This window comes from Xiphophorus couchianus, chromosome 19, assembly GCF_001444195.1.
Source record: "Xiphophorus couchianus chromosome 19, X_couchianus-1.0, whole genome shotgun sequence".
In the NCBI taxonomy this organism is placed as follows: Eukaryota; Metazoa; Chordata; class Actinopteri; order Cyprinodontiformes; family Poeciliidae; genus Xiphophorus; species Xiphophorus couchianus.
In genome coordinates, this window is record NC_040246.1 from 7,959,950 (window position 1) to 7,977,647 (window position 17,698).

The 17,698-nt window shown below is 37.6% G+C and overlaps 1 pseudogene; it reads right to left on the reverse strand.

The window, feature by feature from the left end:
• Positions 1 to 200: 200 nt before the first annotated feature.
• Positions 201 to 16,450, reverse strand: LOC114133768 (phospholipase B1, membrane-associated-like; annotated as a pseudogene).
• Between the last annotated feature and the right edge of the window lie 1,248 nt (positions 16,451 to 17,698).

Here is a 17,698-nt window from a genome sequence, read left to right on the forward strand (position 1 = left end):
TATGTGATGAAGATAATAGAAGCTGTCAGCCTACTTTAATCATTTTAAGAGTGCCATAAAAGAACATGTGGTTATATAGCCTCCAATCTATTGCACTGTTGGTATGATAAACACACACAGGCATGAGTGGTCCATCTTGTTTATGATGTGATGGTACTCCCAGTGCTTTTCAAGAGGACAGAGCGTACACATTTTCCAAATTCACAATCTCAAATTATTTATTTCATCTTTGATAAGAGCAAAAAAAATATATATATTTTTTTTTAAACGGAAAAGTATGGCACAAAACTGCACAATGTTACAATTATTTTTGCTCAAGTTTTAAGGAGAATATTACGTCTATGACTTCATGTTACATTGTCCAAAAACGTGGTGCAGATAGGAGGAAGTTAGAAGGAAATATGTAATCACTAGAGGTAGTCTGCATGCTTGCATATGTCTGCATGTGCAAGCAGCCATGTGCATATATTCAGTGGTTTGTGGCAGTACCTGTTCGATGTTAGTTGTTAGACCAGCTGCAATATTTAAATTTGCCTTACCAGCCTGTGCAAAAGTAAAAAGTGCAAATGTTCCTCACAGACAATTGTTCTGACATGTTCAGCCAAACAAGTTTAAATACATTTTTCTCATTTAGTCATTTAAAGTACTCATGATATTGATTTCTGTAAATAAAATAAAACATTTATTTATTTTTCTTGTCAAAATAGACAGAGCTACATTACTCTGTTGAACATAAAACACTGTTTAGTTGTTTCTGCAAGCCCTGAGCTATCAGAAAGCACTGTTTTGTCCCTGACTTTCTTCGTTTTTCTGCTTGGATGGTTCAGTGTTAGAGTTAGAGTAAGCATGGTGAGCAGAAGCATTCATCTCAACTGTAGCTGATGTCTTCTTCTTGCTTCTCTTGTGTCTGTAGGAGAGGAGGAGCCAAGTGACGGCGCAGCCAATCAGAAGCCCAACAATGGCCAGTACAGCAGCAAGCCATGCTGGGACAGTGCTTGAACATTCTGGGGTGAAAGGCAGTGCTGTGCTGCCCATTGTGGGTGCTGTGGTTGTGGTCAAACTGGGAAAGCTGTTCACGCTTGTGAAGATATACGGCTGCTCCTGAAAAATGCAAGGGCATTAAATTTAGTGCTATATAAGTCTGACGTCATTTCAGGAGCTTTTAGGTCTTTAGAGTGATTCTTAATTTAAGTCCAGGTAATAATTTTTTTGCTTCCTTCTTCTACAGATTGATGTCCTGCTTACAATTTCTTTACTGAATTAATCTGACTTTTTGTGTTTGGTTTCTGCTCTGAAATGAGCTTGCTGTTGAATTGACCACTGGTGGACACCGATAAAGTGCTCAAGGTCAACCAATGGAATTCAGATGTACTCGAATTGATACCTGAACATCATGGCAATGTGTGTGAATACATACCCATGTAATGTGTGTCAATGTCCCAACAGATAGGGGACATTGACACACTTTAGTGTTCTAAAGTGTTTAGATCCAGTTGATGCGTTTCATTATTTAGTGTTCTAAATAAACACTTTTTATTTAGAAAAGTGTTTAAACAGTTATTTTGACTTTGTCTTTGTGAGCTATTTAGTATAGATTTTTAAAAGTAAACTATACACATATTGGGGCTGCACAGTGGCGCGGTTGGTAGCACTGTTGCCTTGCAGCAAGAAGGTCCTGGGTTCGATTCCCGGCCGGGGTCTTTCTGCATGGAGTTTGCATGTTCTCCCTGTGCATGCGTGGGTTCTCTCCGGGTACTCCGGCTTCCTCCCACAGTCCAAAAACATGACTGTTAGGTTAATTGGTCTATCTAAATTCTCCCTAGGTGTGAGTGTGTGTGTGAATGGTTGTTTGTCCTGTATGTCTTTGTGTTGCCCTGCGACAGACTGGCGACCTGTCCAGGGTGTACCCCGCCTCCCGCCTGGAACGTAGCTGGAGATGGGCACCAGCAACCCTCCCGACCCCATTGGGGACAAAGGGTGAACAGAAAATGGATGGATGGATGGATGGAACTATACACATATTGATTCTGGAGCCCAACAATGGGCTCTGTAGCTAACAACAAAATATGGAAAAAACTTTAGAAGTGTGAATATGTTGTAGTTGTGCTGTACTTACAACAAAATAGATTGCAAAAATGGGTCAACAGTGGCAATCTGCAGCAGATGTCTTACCTCAGTGGGGCACTTGAGGATATTTCTGGCATTGGTGAAATTGTTGTAGGTCTGTTTTTTACCCACTGGCTCCAGCTGGAGACAAAACAGAAACAGGACTTTGCTCAGCTTAAGTGGTAATTTAGCAACACTATATCTAAAACCCTGCAGTTAGATTTGTACTTTTGGCCTTGCCAAACTCACCATGTTGTTCCACAGAGCAGCAGCCATGTCAGCATGTCCTCGCTCACTGAAGTGGAAACAGTCCTGGGAGAAGTAGGTGGTGTCGGGCACGCCATCCTACAAGAAAGCAAGCACAAGATCGCTGAGTGTGTTTTGTGCTCTAACAGGATGGGAGTGTTTCCATCTTAAACCTAAATCTCGAAACAGCAATTGTGCAGATGGCTTACAGCATTTAAAGGAACGATGGAATTTCTGAAAAAAGGCTGGACAACCACAGCAAAGTCCTCTCTGCCGTTATAACGGTCTCCATACACCAGATTTTCAGTCGCAGTCTAACAAAAGTGGATACAAATGTTATTGCTGACCTCTTTTACTCATAACATGTTCCAGAGATAACATTATTCTCTGTCTAGAAACCTGAAGTTCCCGGTTGATCCGTTTCATTTCAGCCAGCTCTGGGGAATCCTCTCCAGGTAGCAAGAAGCAGGGGCACACTTGCCTGTGGGTCAAATGGAGGAAATTAACAGCTCATTTTGGAAAATGAAATGCTTAATTTTAAATGGATTCAATGTCGGTCATAATTGTCGAGACCCATGCTAGAAATATTTTAAAAATAAACTAATTGTCTCTTACAGTTACGTAACCTAAAAGAAAATATGCTGAGTGCATTATGAGGAAAAATACCTCGGTACAAAATAATTGTTTCTTACAAAATCATAATCACCATATAGAGAGGAACCTTTGACCATTCCACTTTACAAAATCTATATGGATGTTTCAGAGTCCTGCATTTTCTCTCAAGCTCAGTCTTTTTCAGCTCTCCGATCAGGTTAAGTTCAGGGAACTAAAATGGCTGGTGAACCACTTCTGTGTTGACTTGGCCATCATTCTGCTAAAAGAAACAATGACGACCCATTTCATGTTTGCTATTGCCTACATCAGATTTGTGTTTAAAATATCTCCTGGTATTTCTGAGTTCCCAGTGTCATTCAACATAAAAAAGATTTCCAGCAGTTTTGAATTAAAACTTAAATTAGATGTGCTTCAAATTTTCTTAATTTTTCAGTGTATTGTTATGGTACTGTAAAAGAATATACATTTAAGACTTTTTTCACATCTGTACCTTGGGTGCCTCTATATGTGCCTGGCACTATAGGGGTTCTAAAATTAAAAATACTTTAGGAATCTCTACAACAACAATGACATCAATAATTTTCAATAACTCAGTGCCAAATCTGCATTTGCAAAAGCTATGCAAACTGGAAAATTTTAAAGAGACACCTTTTGGTCTCTTTTATATACATTTCAAACTGAATCTGACTTAACAGAATTTCTCCTTAAAGTTATTCAGAGAACTAGCTCATCATTAAGAAGGTTTTGACAAAAAGTGCTTTAATTTAGAACTCAGTGGCCTTGATTTATGAAAACATGATCAGACTATTGTGTTGCCTACTTTTGGACCAAGGTGCATCCAAGGCCATCCTTTTTGATTCTGCGAAGGCCTTCAATTTCCAGGATCTCTAAAATGTTGACGATAGTTCTTGGAAACTGAAACCAAACACCAAGAAAAAACAATTTAATCAGATTTGATCCTTTTATGGATCAGTGCTGATCTAAACAAAATGTGTAGAAAACAATTTCTGTTAGACTTGAGATTTTATGGTGTATCATAGTCATCTTACCTCATTGTACAGGATATCCAAGCTTGTCCTCAGGTAATTGGTGTAGTTTGCTGATGAAAGAGCTGCCTGTGGGTTTTTAGGCAGAATGAATAAATAATTAATGGTGAACAAAGAGTTTTGTTAAGCCTTCTTAACAGCAGATGGCACCTTGGTTGAGGTCCTCCTTGTCCATTGAACACAAAAATGGTCTAACAAGATGTAAGGTAACAAAAAGTCACTAAGGGAAAATAAGACATTTCAGAATAATTTGCACATCCTCTCCATGCGGGAGCTGTGTGACTAGCAGCAACCTGTGGATGCCTTCTCTACACAACTCTCCACTGCCTGCACATGCATGAAAGCAATAGAAAACCTGTTCTGGGTAAAACTCAGCTAAATAATCTCTATCTTTACTTATGTCTCCTTTTTAATGCCACCCAGGGCAACTGCCCCTATGGCCCATATCGCAAACTGCCATTGCTGCTTAGCGTCTCTACCTTAACAAGAGAAAAAAGTGCATCATGAAATGGCTTAGTCTAAATCTATTCAGCTAGAGGAGGCATGCAACTTGTAAGCACCCAATCCTAGAGCTCATTTTAAATTAATGCAACGTTTCTCCTGCCCTGCTTCAAAAGAGAGTCATTTAAAGAAAGGCCGCTTAGTCTATAAAGCCTGAGGTGAGTCATAGAAACTAAATGAAGAAAGTCTTCTGAGTTGTTTATGCCTTGTAGGGAACAAGGCCTGTCTCTGTCCTCTTCTGTGCTTCTTTAATGCAGACAGAGGCTGGGATAGACGTGGGAGGCGGGAGGTCCGTGTTGGAGGGGTAAGGTAACAGAATGTGCTCATTGAAAAGAAACCATGCCTGCTCTCATCTCACTCTGACACAATAAGGCTATTAGAGGAGAGCCCCTCACAAAGCGTCATTATGCTCTGGAGCGTAGATCCATTTGGGGAGTGATATCATGAGGCAGTGCCACATAAACACTCAGTGAGGCTTAACCAGAGACTCAGTGCATTTCAGAGGGAACGCTTTAGGCGACTCACCCGGTCATTGCAGTACTGACAAAGGTCGTTGCCTCCAATGAAGAGAGTCACAAGTTTCCAGTCATTCTGAAAATCCACCGTCTAGCTCCATCCAATAAAAGATCCAGAGAGACAGACAGACGGAGCAAATATTGGAATCAAATGCGTTGCATTGCAACAAAGCTGAATAGCAGTTTAAAATCAGTTAAAAACTCACAGCATCATTTTTCATGGCATCAACCAGACGCCTGACCTGAGCTGGAATCCCTCTGCACATAATTGGATATACTGTATTGTCAGGCTGCTGTTTTTATGAGTTCATAAAATGCCTACAGCATTGGACAGTGTTCGAGCTTACCCTACTTTAGCACCAGATACAGCCATGTTGAAACCAGTCTGCTCTTTTCCAGTTCCCTTTGAAGCCCCTTTGATACCAGGATTGAACTTCTTCAGGACATCTGATGTAAAAAGTCAAGAAAAAAAAAAATTCATTACAGAGAGATTTTCCGTTTATTTGGGCTAGGACTGACCTCTAGTGGTGCTATTGTGCAATTACACAACGTAGAAAAAAAAATCTCGAGTCTTACTGGGCAATGTTGTGACAGTCTCAAGAGTATCATCACCTCCAATACTAGGTAGAGAGAGAAACAAAGTGAGCCAAGTTCACACAGTTTTACATGATTTTTTTTTCCAGAATGCTTTTGTGCAATCTCTCACCTCCATGACACTCCTCTGTATTCTGTAGGAAGCTCCATCAGGTTTGTTGCTCTTGCACCAAATGCAGCCTGAAGACATAGCATCAGAATACCAATTTTAGCATTTGTATATCCACCCAACAATAGATTTCAAGTTCTAGTCAGCATCCACAAGACCAAGAGACACCTTTGCACAAATTATGTAAAACAAGGGTGGACGTTGAGCCAGGTTGTCTTTTTTTTCTATGTTTTTCTAATACCAAATTAGACCTCTGTAACCAATACTTACCGTTAGAGAGTCTCCAACAGCCCCCACCACCTTAATATCTGCTGGACGCACTCTGTGGGCTAACAAAACCCAGATATTTGTACATTTCTATGTGTCAAACACAGCCTTTCGCATGATTATCATCAGGATATTTACCGGAAGTGGGCACAGAGTTTGATGGAGCTGTATAAGTGCAGGAGAAATCGCTGCCCCAGTTCTAGAAAAATTACAAATACATATATTTTAGCATGCTGGTCACACAATAAATATTTACTATGTTAATTTGGGAAAACATAACCTACAGTAATGGGAGGTGATGTTGGTGGAGGGCCTGGGAAGGTGTAGTCACTATTGACTGCTGTTCGGATGAAAGGGTTGCTCTAGATAAATAACCAAAATGAAAATGAATGCATGCAAATGTTTGGAGCAATGTATAGAATACAATTTCTGAAAATTGTTTACCTCTGTTGGACACTTGAGATCAATTTCAGCTTGGAAATCTTGGGTGTAAGTCTTGTTGCCAACTGCCTCCAACTAAGACATTGTGAGAGCCGTTAACTGATTTTACATTAAAATAGGAAAGAAGAAAAAACACAAACATGAGACATGCCCTGGAACAAACTCTACCATGTTGTTCCAAAGGGACCGGGCCATGAGGGTGTGAGCTTTCTGGCTGAGATGAAAACAGTCAGGAGAGAAATAAGAGCGATCAGGCCGACCATCCTAGCATAGAAAGTAAAAAGAATTTTAAAATGAATAAAAAAGAAAAACAAAATATGAAGAAAAAACTTTTTTGGTAAAATCTGCCCACTCTCACCTCTAGCCTGGGAAGGACAACCTCTCTAAAGAAGGGCTGCAGCACCACCGTGAAGTTGTTTTGTGTGTCATACCTTCCAGATTCAATCAGCTCTCTCATGCCATGCTGCAGACAATAGAGACAACATGTTGAGAATTACAGCCAGGTGGACAAGGTAACAAATATCACAAGACAGTTTAGCTTCTAAGACAGCATTTGTTTCAATACAATCCATATTAAGAACAGAAACAGCCTTTATTGTCATACAAAGGAGAAATAAGCATCATTCTTAGCTACTAAGAGTAAATATTTTTTTAAAATGCTGAGAACTAAACACAATTCTCCTTAGCATTGTGGGACATTATGCACTACATGTAAGCAAGTACAAAATTACAGTTTCTCAACTGGGAAAATATTGATGAACAAAACTACTACTATTTGCAGTAGTAGTTTATTAGTACAAATATGGTTCAGTGCAAGCATGAAATAATGCAAATCTAATGAGAAGTAGTCTAAATCTAAATACAACATGTAAACTGATAGTTTTACAATTTTTTTTGACAATATTATTTTCCATTTCAACTTTTAAAAGTGAAATTAAACAGTTACTTTTTCTACTGATTTCCTTGATTAAGAAGTAAAACGTGCAGAAATCTGCTCTGTGTCATATATCTTTTAGATTTCCTTTGTATCCATTGAAAGAAAGATTTTTACTCAAAGAACGTATGACTGAAATTTGCTGCTTTCCAAGTAGACTAGCCACATGTCATTTGGGAGGCATTTTGTTGTCAAACAAGGTAAAGATCAAACATTTTGGCCACAATGACATGAAATATGTTTGAAGAAGTGGCAAGGCTTTTGAAGATCACACTCCAACTTTAAAGCATGGTGGTGGTAACAGCACGCTCTGTTTTACTGCCAGTATAAAATGGTGGTGTACACAAAGTGGAGGTGGGACAGCTATATGGACAAACCTGGAGAGCCCAACAGGAAGGCTATCCCAGACAAACAATAAATCTGTTTTTGGAAATATTAAGTAGGTGAAAATTAAGGTTCTGGAATGGCCCTGACACCAATTACATCTATTTTTTTAAATCATACTTTAAAGCATACTAATAAAAACTATGCTATTACTATTAGAACTATGAACTCTCTTTGTACACAGAATAAAAGCCTTTTACTTTGATTATGTTCTTCCAAGAAGTAAAGAGAAAATATAATTGCTTCCACAACAGAAACAGCTTAAATTTGATGGCCAAATACATAAAAATAGTAGCCAAAAATATTTATCCGATTTGTACCTGATACGCTCTGTTGAAGTCACTGAGCTTCTGTAGTTCATATGATCCGTCAGTGGGCTTCAGCACGCAGGGGCAAATTATACTGAAACATGTACACCAGGGCAGTTAATAGCAACATGTCACAGGTTTTTAAGTCTTACTGTTTGCCTTGGTGAGACAAAAATCACTAACTTGACCAGCCAGGTGGGACAATCCAAAGAATTGTCCTTGTGCATTTCACGCAGGGGTACGATGTTGAACATCTCTACCATGTTAACAATTGCACGAGGTACCTGGACGATTAAAAAAAAAAAAAAAATTAGCATAGTAAGTAATTGAAATGTAGACTTTGGCACTTTTCAGACACACTGTGCACAGTGCAAGGCCATGAGAACATACTTCCTCATGGAGTATGTCCAGCGCTTCACGGATTCGATTGACAACATTTCTGGCTGAAAAGACAACCTGTGGGAAAAAAAAACAAACTCTTTAAATTCATTTGATGGGAAACTTTCAGTTCAAACATTTGCTTGGGATTTTGTCACATTTCAAGGGTATTGTACTGATTGTATGACCATGCCTTACCATGTAAAACAATGTAAGTGAAAACATATTGAATCTAATGTAAATCATTCATTACACAACTTTAATCTGAAATACGGTTGTTTACGTCTTAAAAATAATCAGGTGTGAGGATTACTCTAAAAAATATGGCTTAAGTCTTAAAATGTGTGAGGAGAAAGCACTTACACTGTCTTTGCAGTAGGCACATATGTCGTTGCCACCAATAAACATGGTGATCACCTTCCAGTCATTGAAGAAATCAATACCCTAAAGAAGATCAAAGATAAAGATTGTGATGTAATACGTGAACAAAGTAACACAATGACAATGAGACGTTGTATAAAGTTGCAAATAACAATTCCTTCCATACCGGGTCATTTTTCATTTTGGCCACTAGAGTGCGTACTTGATGTACCATGTTACTATAACAAAAGACAAAGTTCAATAAGATAATTCAGATGATATGATAATATTACAACACATGTATTTATAATGGGAAAAAATAAAAAGCTTAGTAATATTTCAGATGTCTGGTGGTTAACTGACACACTCTGTGCTCCGGGTACAGCCTGATTGAGAGAAGCTCCTGGACTGTCCTGGTTTCCGATGCCCGTTGAGAATCCAGTCACATTAGGGTTAAACTCCCTCAGGATGTCTACAAAAAATAATTCAAACAGATTTAAAAAAATGTTATGCTGAGGCTTATAGCTACAGATAAATAATTGTGCTCCGTTTGGTCGTTTCAATGACTTGGGGCTCCTTTTGTACAAACCAGAATATTATCAAGTGAGTTAATCAACATCTGTAGCATTACTGGAAAAATTGTGGTAATTAACTTTTTAGTTTAACAAAATGCAAGGATTTGAAAAATGATTTAAACTATACACAGCTACATCAACATCAATTGAGAATCCATGTTTAATCCTGGGGCAATACTGAATATTTTAGAAGAGTAGTCAAATGAAACTGGCTCAGGACTTTTGCTTTATTATTAAATAAATTTACAAAGAAATTAATATTGAAATGAAGAAATGAAACTAAATAAATGATTTGTTTTAATATTGTGGGGATATTTGACTGCAATAAAAGTATTCTAAAAAAATATTGTGTTCATCATTGTTCCCAATAAATGTGTATCTTTATTAAATTATACAACTTCATAAATAACATGTTTTTGCCACTTGAATTGCAGCTTCTGTTTTAAGAATTAAAAATAGAAATAAAAACACACATCATGAGTTGACAATGTCATCTCATAAAAATTATTGAAACAATCAATTATTTTAATGCAATACAGATTAAAAAAAATGCTTCATTTTGCTTTAAATTTTAGGCTCACAGGTAACTGCAATACAAATCAAACAATTGAACAGCAACACTGATGTTTGAACTAGACTTGTGTGTCCATTGCATGTGTGATTTTGATTTATGTAACATATTATTAAATATTAATTCCAGCCTGTTATCAGCGCAAAGATTAAAGGCAAAGATCTGTGATGTTATCAGGCTACATTACCGCACGTGTATTTGATGTGTGTGCTGAGGTCGTCCATCAAGGCACCATAAATGTCCGAGGTTTAAACAGCAACAGAAGCTGCCATTATGAGTGTTTTTTTTTTTTTTTTACAACATTACCTTGATTGAACTGTTTATGTGACACTGGAATGTTGCAAGTCATCTGTCAAATTTAAAATTCAGACAAAGAAAACCTGAGTACAAAAATCTTAACATGGTGATTTAATTTAGTGGGGTGGGAGGAATCAATGTCAAACAATCTGGACTTGGGGGAAAGCATTGCCTTCTTGATAAATATTGTATTAATTGTGATTACCAAATTGTTTTAGGTTCAGTTTTACCTATGACATAAACATCACATCCTAGGACCTGGAGCTAAGAAAAAGTGGCAGCTTGTCTTAGAAGAGGCTCCAAGACAAATACCACTTAGAGTAACCTTTTATTTGCTAAAACCTTGTTATAGCAAATATATTTAGCAAATATTTGTTAATTATTTTGAAATAAAACATCGGAAACAAACATACTAGGCAATGTTGTCACATTGGATATGTTGTCATCCCCACCGATGCTGAAAATAGCAGAAACAGACCTTAGTTTACTTAAATCTCAGCTCATAGGAAAAAGGATCATTAATATCACAAAGTGCAGAGCTCACCTCCATGACAGTCCTCGATATTGATAAGTGACCAACAAGAGGTTGTTTTGATTTGCACCGACGCCATTGGCTGCCTGGAATAATATCAGATGTGTAGCATCACAGAAACAACCAATGCAAACAAAGGAGATACAGGTAAATCTGTTTTGGTTGCCTTTCCAATACGTTTAAATCACTTTTCAGTATTATGGTGTAATATGTGGCTCTCTGATCAGCATCCCTGTCTCTCATTCAAATTTTTACCTTGACTTAAAAATCAACTTAAAAGTCGCTAATATGGCTGAAAAACATTAGTGTAACATGACAGTTTGATAATATTTTTGAATACCATGATGATAATGTTGATCCTTAATGCAATAATATTGATCTCCTCAGTACTCTCTTTCTTTACCATCATCACATTGCCCGATCTCACTCTATGAGCTTTCTGATCTGGTTCACTAAATGCTAGATTTGTTCCTGGCATAAAGGACCTCTAGGTGGCCAGAAGCATCACACCCTAACAAGCACTATATCCAAGAAGTTGTGATAGGGATATTACATGCACTGATTTTGTGATAACAATTGTGGTTGGATACATTATGCAGCTAACTTAGCTGCTGACATGAAAAAAGATGAAAAACACTTACTGTCAGAGAGTCACCCACAGCTGCCACCACCTTGATATCCGCAGGTCTGACATTGTGAACTGCACAGGAAAATAACAGCTCATTTTAAATAGCCTAAAATTAAGTGCTTTCCAGATTTTAAGTTTTGAAAAAAAAAAAAATCCTTTACCTGATGTAGGTGTGGTGGGAGATGGATTTCGATCTGTGCAAACCACTTCAGTGCCCATAACCTGACAACAGAGAGAATCCCTCATTATTCTAAAGCAGAATCTTTATCTTCAATCTGGTTTGGGTCTTATCAAAGAAACTCTTACAGGATCTATCGCTGCAGAGGCTTTGCTAGCAACATTCTCGTGCTCTCTTCCATCGGGGGTGTTTATGTATGTTCGAAGAAAAGGCCTTTCCTGGAAATTTTTAAAGGTGTTCAACAAGTTTAGACTTAGAAAATGGGATTCAGTGGTTTACCTTACCTCTGTAGGGCAGGGAATGAGATCATTCATTTCTGTCTGGTGTATTGAGGGCTGGAGCTGATAGAAGAGAAGGGGTCATTATTTTTTTGTAATTGTATGTTTAATCAAAGTGATCACACGTGTGCTCTGTTTCCCTGAACACACAGATTTAAAGAAGTATGGGAAACACAACCCGAGGTTAATCTCACAAGATTAATCTTAACATCTGTTATCTAATCAGTCAGACCAAGTCTAATCATTATTCAATCTTACTTTGGGTTTTATTGACTGTGTCCTGTTATCTACACAGCACGTTGCTTTGTTGCATACCAGACATGATTGCACAAACTGTTCTTTAAACTGAGCTTGTTTCCCGTTCATTTATGAGAACTCACCAAATTGGTCCATAGCTGAAGAGCCAGTTCATTTATTTGGGAGTCAGTGATTTCCTTCAAAGAAAGACACATCACATATAAATTACACATTAGCTAATAGTCTTTATCCAATGGTACAGAAAACATATGGGTCACAGCTCACAGAGAGCTATAGTTAGTGTTGATTTCTATTCACTTACAGAATCTGAGTAGGATTCGAGGATAACTGGAGAAGACTGCAGTGTAACGGTGAAGTCTTCACCTCGGCTGTACTGAGCTGGATTTTTCAGCAGATCACTTACAGAGTCCTGAAAGCAGATCAAACACACAAGTATGGAGATAGCTCTGAAAAACTAATGCACATCACAAGTCATGCACCAGTCAGTGCTGTACCTGCAGTGCTTTCAGTAGGAACGCTTTATGTAGACCTGGGTTTATGCCTTCATTTGCACAATCACACCTGCCACAAAGCAAAAACAGGAAACATGTAACTCTGACAATCCTTCACAGCTTATAAGCATACATTGTAGAAAAGCCCTCATTTTGAAATCTTGCTCATTTTGTGTTGTATAAACTTAAGTGTGTTTTTATAGGATTTGTGTAGTAGATGAACACAAAGTTGAGCATAGTTATAAGGCAAAAAAAAAAAAAAAATTATTATGCGTTTTTAAAAACTGTTTTCCACATAGAAATGTGGAAAGGGTAGTGCACATTTGTGAACAGTGCTCCTGAGTCAACACATAGAACTATTTGCCGGTCTGATGGGCTATGATTCTTGAATGATTTTGAAATAATTAAGGCCCAGTAGCTACTATGTGGGAAGTAACAGGTGTTACTTCAGGTGTACATTTATCTCCCTCCATCTCCCATAAACTCCCCACAGCCTTGCTGCTGATGAAAAGGCACTTCACAGTATAATTCTGCCACCAGGACGTCCTCTAATCTTCCAGAAAACTGCAAAACGACTGAAACACTGACTTCCTTTAAAACCACCTGTGTAGAGTTGACTTTGATTTTTAAAACGTGAACCTTGATTTTTTTTTTCTAGTCTGGATCATAGCATTTATTACTTCCCTGTATTTTGCCAGTGTGATGTAATATTTATTTTTTGTTTGTTTATTGTTTGTTTTCTGAAGCACTTTGAATTACCTTTGTTTATCACCTAAAAACACAATGAAACATGTTGTATTTCTTGCTACTTTTAATAATTCATCCTTTTTATTACTTTCTTAACACTTTCTTATTAACACTTTTACCAGGCTCTGTATAATACCAACATACTGCACCCATATGTATCAACAAGGAACAGTACTTTAAACTTTAGTTTTCATCAAACATTCACCTGTCTTCTTGACGATGTTCACTCCAAACCACTACACGAACCATAGTGTGATGCACCTGGAAGCACATTTCCAGCATAACAGTATACAGTTATTGTCTCTGATTTTTTTATCACTGTTCTGTTGGTTGATGACGGAGTTTTATGGAACATCAAAATCACACCTGCTTCTGCAGCATCCTCAGAGCTGCGCCCACTTCCTGATCTGTGGTTTTAATGCTTTCAACACCCTATAATGCAAAGAAACACACGCCTCTTTTATACACACTATATTCAAAGGAAGCACATTTATATAGATAAATGTGCTAAAAATAATATAGATTATTTTTGTAGATTTGACACAAGAAGCCTCACATCTGTTGAACAGGCACATGTTAAATCTACAGGGATGAACAACAGCACGATGTTCCAGTCTGTCGCCTCCTAGGACATAAAGCCAGCCGGGTTTGATTCAATACAAATAAATTAAATGCTTAGAACTCATGACAGCTTGCATGAATAGACTGAATATACCTGTTTGGAAAGGTAAGAGGAAAGGTCTTCTGTCTCTTGTATTAAACTCCTGAAACACATTACCTCCACACATGAGGAATAGTACAATTTTTACATTCAAGCACTTGGATGGTTGATTGCTGTATGTTACCCGTGGTGCAAGGAGATCTGATCCTCATGCTGAGTGACCACTTTGGGATTAAACATGGAAAACAGCTCTGTACAGACATAGAGAATATATTAAATAAAATGCTTGGTATGACAAAGCAGTTTGAGCACATTTTAAGATTTCAGCAAACAGAGATGTTTTATTCTTGTAGTCATGCTGTGTTCATAATTATGTGGCTTGAAGGTCAGTGTTCTGTGTTTATGGCTGACTATCATATCCGTACAGATAAGCTCAATTTACGGCATGGCTATTGATGCAATACCTTTTTCTTTAAAGTGCATCCTAATCAGAACATTGATATGATATGATCTGCACTTGCTGTGAACTTTCTGCCAATCTTGAATGAAACACTTTCTAATATATAATCTGAAAAGTGCCTAGTGGCAAAGCATTGTTTTGATTAATCTTACCTCTCAGCCTCTTGACAACTGTGGAGGCTTCATTCCTGATAATTTAAAAAAAATGCATGGCATAAGAAGCTGTAAACATAGTCAAAATTTTATCAAAATGCTTAACTCTTCATGAGACTATCAGTCTATGTTCTCTAATTGTTTTTATGTCAAACAGAAAAGTGACAATCATTCACAGTGTTGATTAATAAAGTCAATATATTATCTGTGACATTTATTTATTGATCATTTTTATTTTAATACATAGACTAAAGCAAAAATATAGCATAAAAGTTACAAAAGTTACAAATATTTTTCAAGGAACATTAATGTGCAGATCCTTGTACATTCTTGTTGTTTTGCTTTTTATAGAGAAACACAAACATAACAAGCTGAAATTAGCTGGTTGCTAGCCTGCAATCTATGGTTTGCTGTTTACAAATGGATGTTTTAAAACCTCTTCACTCTAATAGAGGTATTGTGTGGACATTCACGGTGTAGTTTGCACACCATGACAGTGTGTGTAAACTATTTACAATTGATTGTAAATATCTCCAAACTACCAAATTTGTTTTTCTTGTATGTTAAAAGCCAGTGTGCATCCTACTTTCAGTTTACTGGCCAGAAATGCACATCAGCATTTCCTTTACCTTCATTTTAAAGCAAAGAAGCAACTTTTTGCTGCAACATTTATGCCAATCTCTAATTTGTTTTGCTTAGGAGGTTCATCAACCATACCTATTTAGCATTTCTTGATGACAGTAACAGGCCCATAACTTTGAGGACTAAAGTAAGTGTCTGTCTGTGTTTTACTGCAGACTGTGCATGTACCTGTGGGATAGAGGCAGTCCCAGTGTGTGAAGGCCTGTGATGTGAGCTGGTGTGAGAGTATGAACTGATGACAAGGAAAAACAAAAATCAGAAATGTCACAACTTCCTGAAGAATCATGAATTCCTGAAGAAACAAATCTCTCATGCAAGCAACAGTGCAACTTCCTCAGTGCCGATTGCACTGCTTTACCTGATGGGGAAGAGGACAGAGAGCCAGGCAGTGCTGTGCAAAGTACTGACATGAAACGTTCTGTCTGCAGCAGAAAAACACAATTGAGTTGAGCAATACATTAGATATAGGACATAGAAAATGACACATGCATCTTATAGAGAAAGACAAATTACAATACCTCCTTTAATTTGTGTTTTGCAGGTCCATTTTCTTGCAAATCAACACCAGCACTAACTGTGACAAAGGGCAAAGATTATTACTTTATTGTGGGAAAACAGCCCTTTGAATTTTTAATGCACATTATCAAAAGACATAGATGAAATTAAATCCTCGTACAGGTTTGTCTTGACACTCTTACAAGCTGTGTGGTAATGCTGGTAGAAGTCCTCAGATATTTCTGTCTAATTAAGAGAAATGCTGTAAATTTACACCAATGCTACATATCATGTAACATTGGTAAAACATTAAAGGAAAATAACTTATAAATCTTTACTGATTATAAAAGTCAAACTCAAACAGTCTCTGAGTGCTGAAGTACATCTGCTCTTAAAGAGCAGGTTGGCTATTTAGTTACCAGATCTCTGATATCACACGTTTTAGTAAACACAAGAATCTTTGCACAAATTGAATGCCCTACTTCATCAGGAAAACTTGGTTCTTTACCCATGAATGTGTTGCAGAATCCAAGAACAGCCAGAATCAGGAGGGCAACTGCGGCCATGATGCAGAGAGATGGCGTGCACACGGAGAACTGTTTGAGTCTTTTTTTTCCCCCTCCCCTCCTGCTCAGATTCAGATGAAGAATGACTGTGAGCTTTCATTCACTGTAAATGTACACCCCACCTGCAGAGGGTGTGGAGATGGCGAAGACTCCCAAGAGGGCGAGGTTTTGAACAAGGAAAAGATGGGAAATAAAACGGGACAATTTGAAAGCTAGAATAAATGTAATATTACTGTTTTGAAAGGCTTATCACAGTGATGTTGATTCCTACACAGACTTCGTACATTAGAATAAAGTTAGGTTAAAGACCTTACAGTTGAAATAAAACATTGATCTTAAGCAACTGAACAATATATAGAGCTTTGTTAAACTGATCTCATTCTTTTAATTTTCCACATCATAAGCACAAACTTTATTTGGGTTTTATTTGACAGACCTAAGCAGAATAAAATGTGAAATAAAAGGAGAAGGATTAAGTGTGGTGCCCATTTTTATGCAGCCTCCTGTTTTCTGATACCACTAAATAAAATCCAGTGCAGCCATATGCCTTCAGAAGTCAACTTTGATTCATGCTGATGCTGCATCTATTCAGCCTTGGATTTATAATCATATAAAATCAAATGGGGCTTATTTTTGGAAAAGTGTCGAGATGCGATTAGATTACTGTAAACTTTATGAGGTTTGCCCTTAGATGGACTTTTGATAATCACTCTATCACGAGTCTCATTGAAGAGAAAACATGCCTGCTGTATTATGATGTGTCGCATCAAAACAAAACATAAGCACCTTCGTGATGTTAGTCTCCCTCTCACTATCAGTCCTAAATTGCTAAACAGAGGTGTAAAAGACAAGGACTATTAACATACACAACTCAAATGGAAAACCTTTCAATGTGATTTTTGATTATGAAATTTGTTTGATAGGGTTCTGCAACAATCAAATAGTAAGTTATGTAAAAATTAAATGTAAGTTAGTTTAATAATTTCTGCTGTGTGTGTCTGTCTTTCACACTGTAATTGTGAATAGTTTCCTATTTTCTTGGTCTGCATGTGAGCACAACCACAAACTTGGAAACCCCTTCCAACTCCAAAAGGTCTGTACTAAAAATTGTCACACAGGACAACATAGCAGAATTAAGCAATCAAGTTGGAAAAAATCTAGATTTTTATGTACCTGCTATCTATTTGATAGAAAATATAAAGGGGGGACGTGACCCCCCCCGCTATTGGAGACAGTCACATTCGTCCCACCCAATAATTTCACCACAGTTGCGAAGAATTTTGAAATCTTCCACTCGCGTGCTTTTATTTTGAAGGCACACCATAGCGCCTTCAGCACAGCGCAAAGTTGCATTACTTTAGCT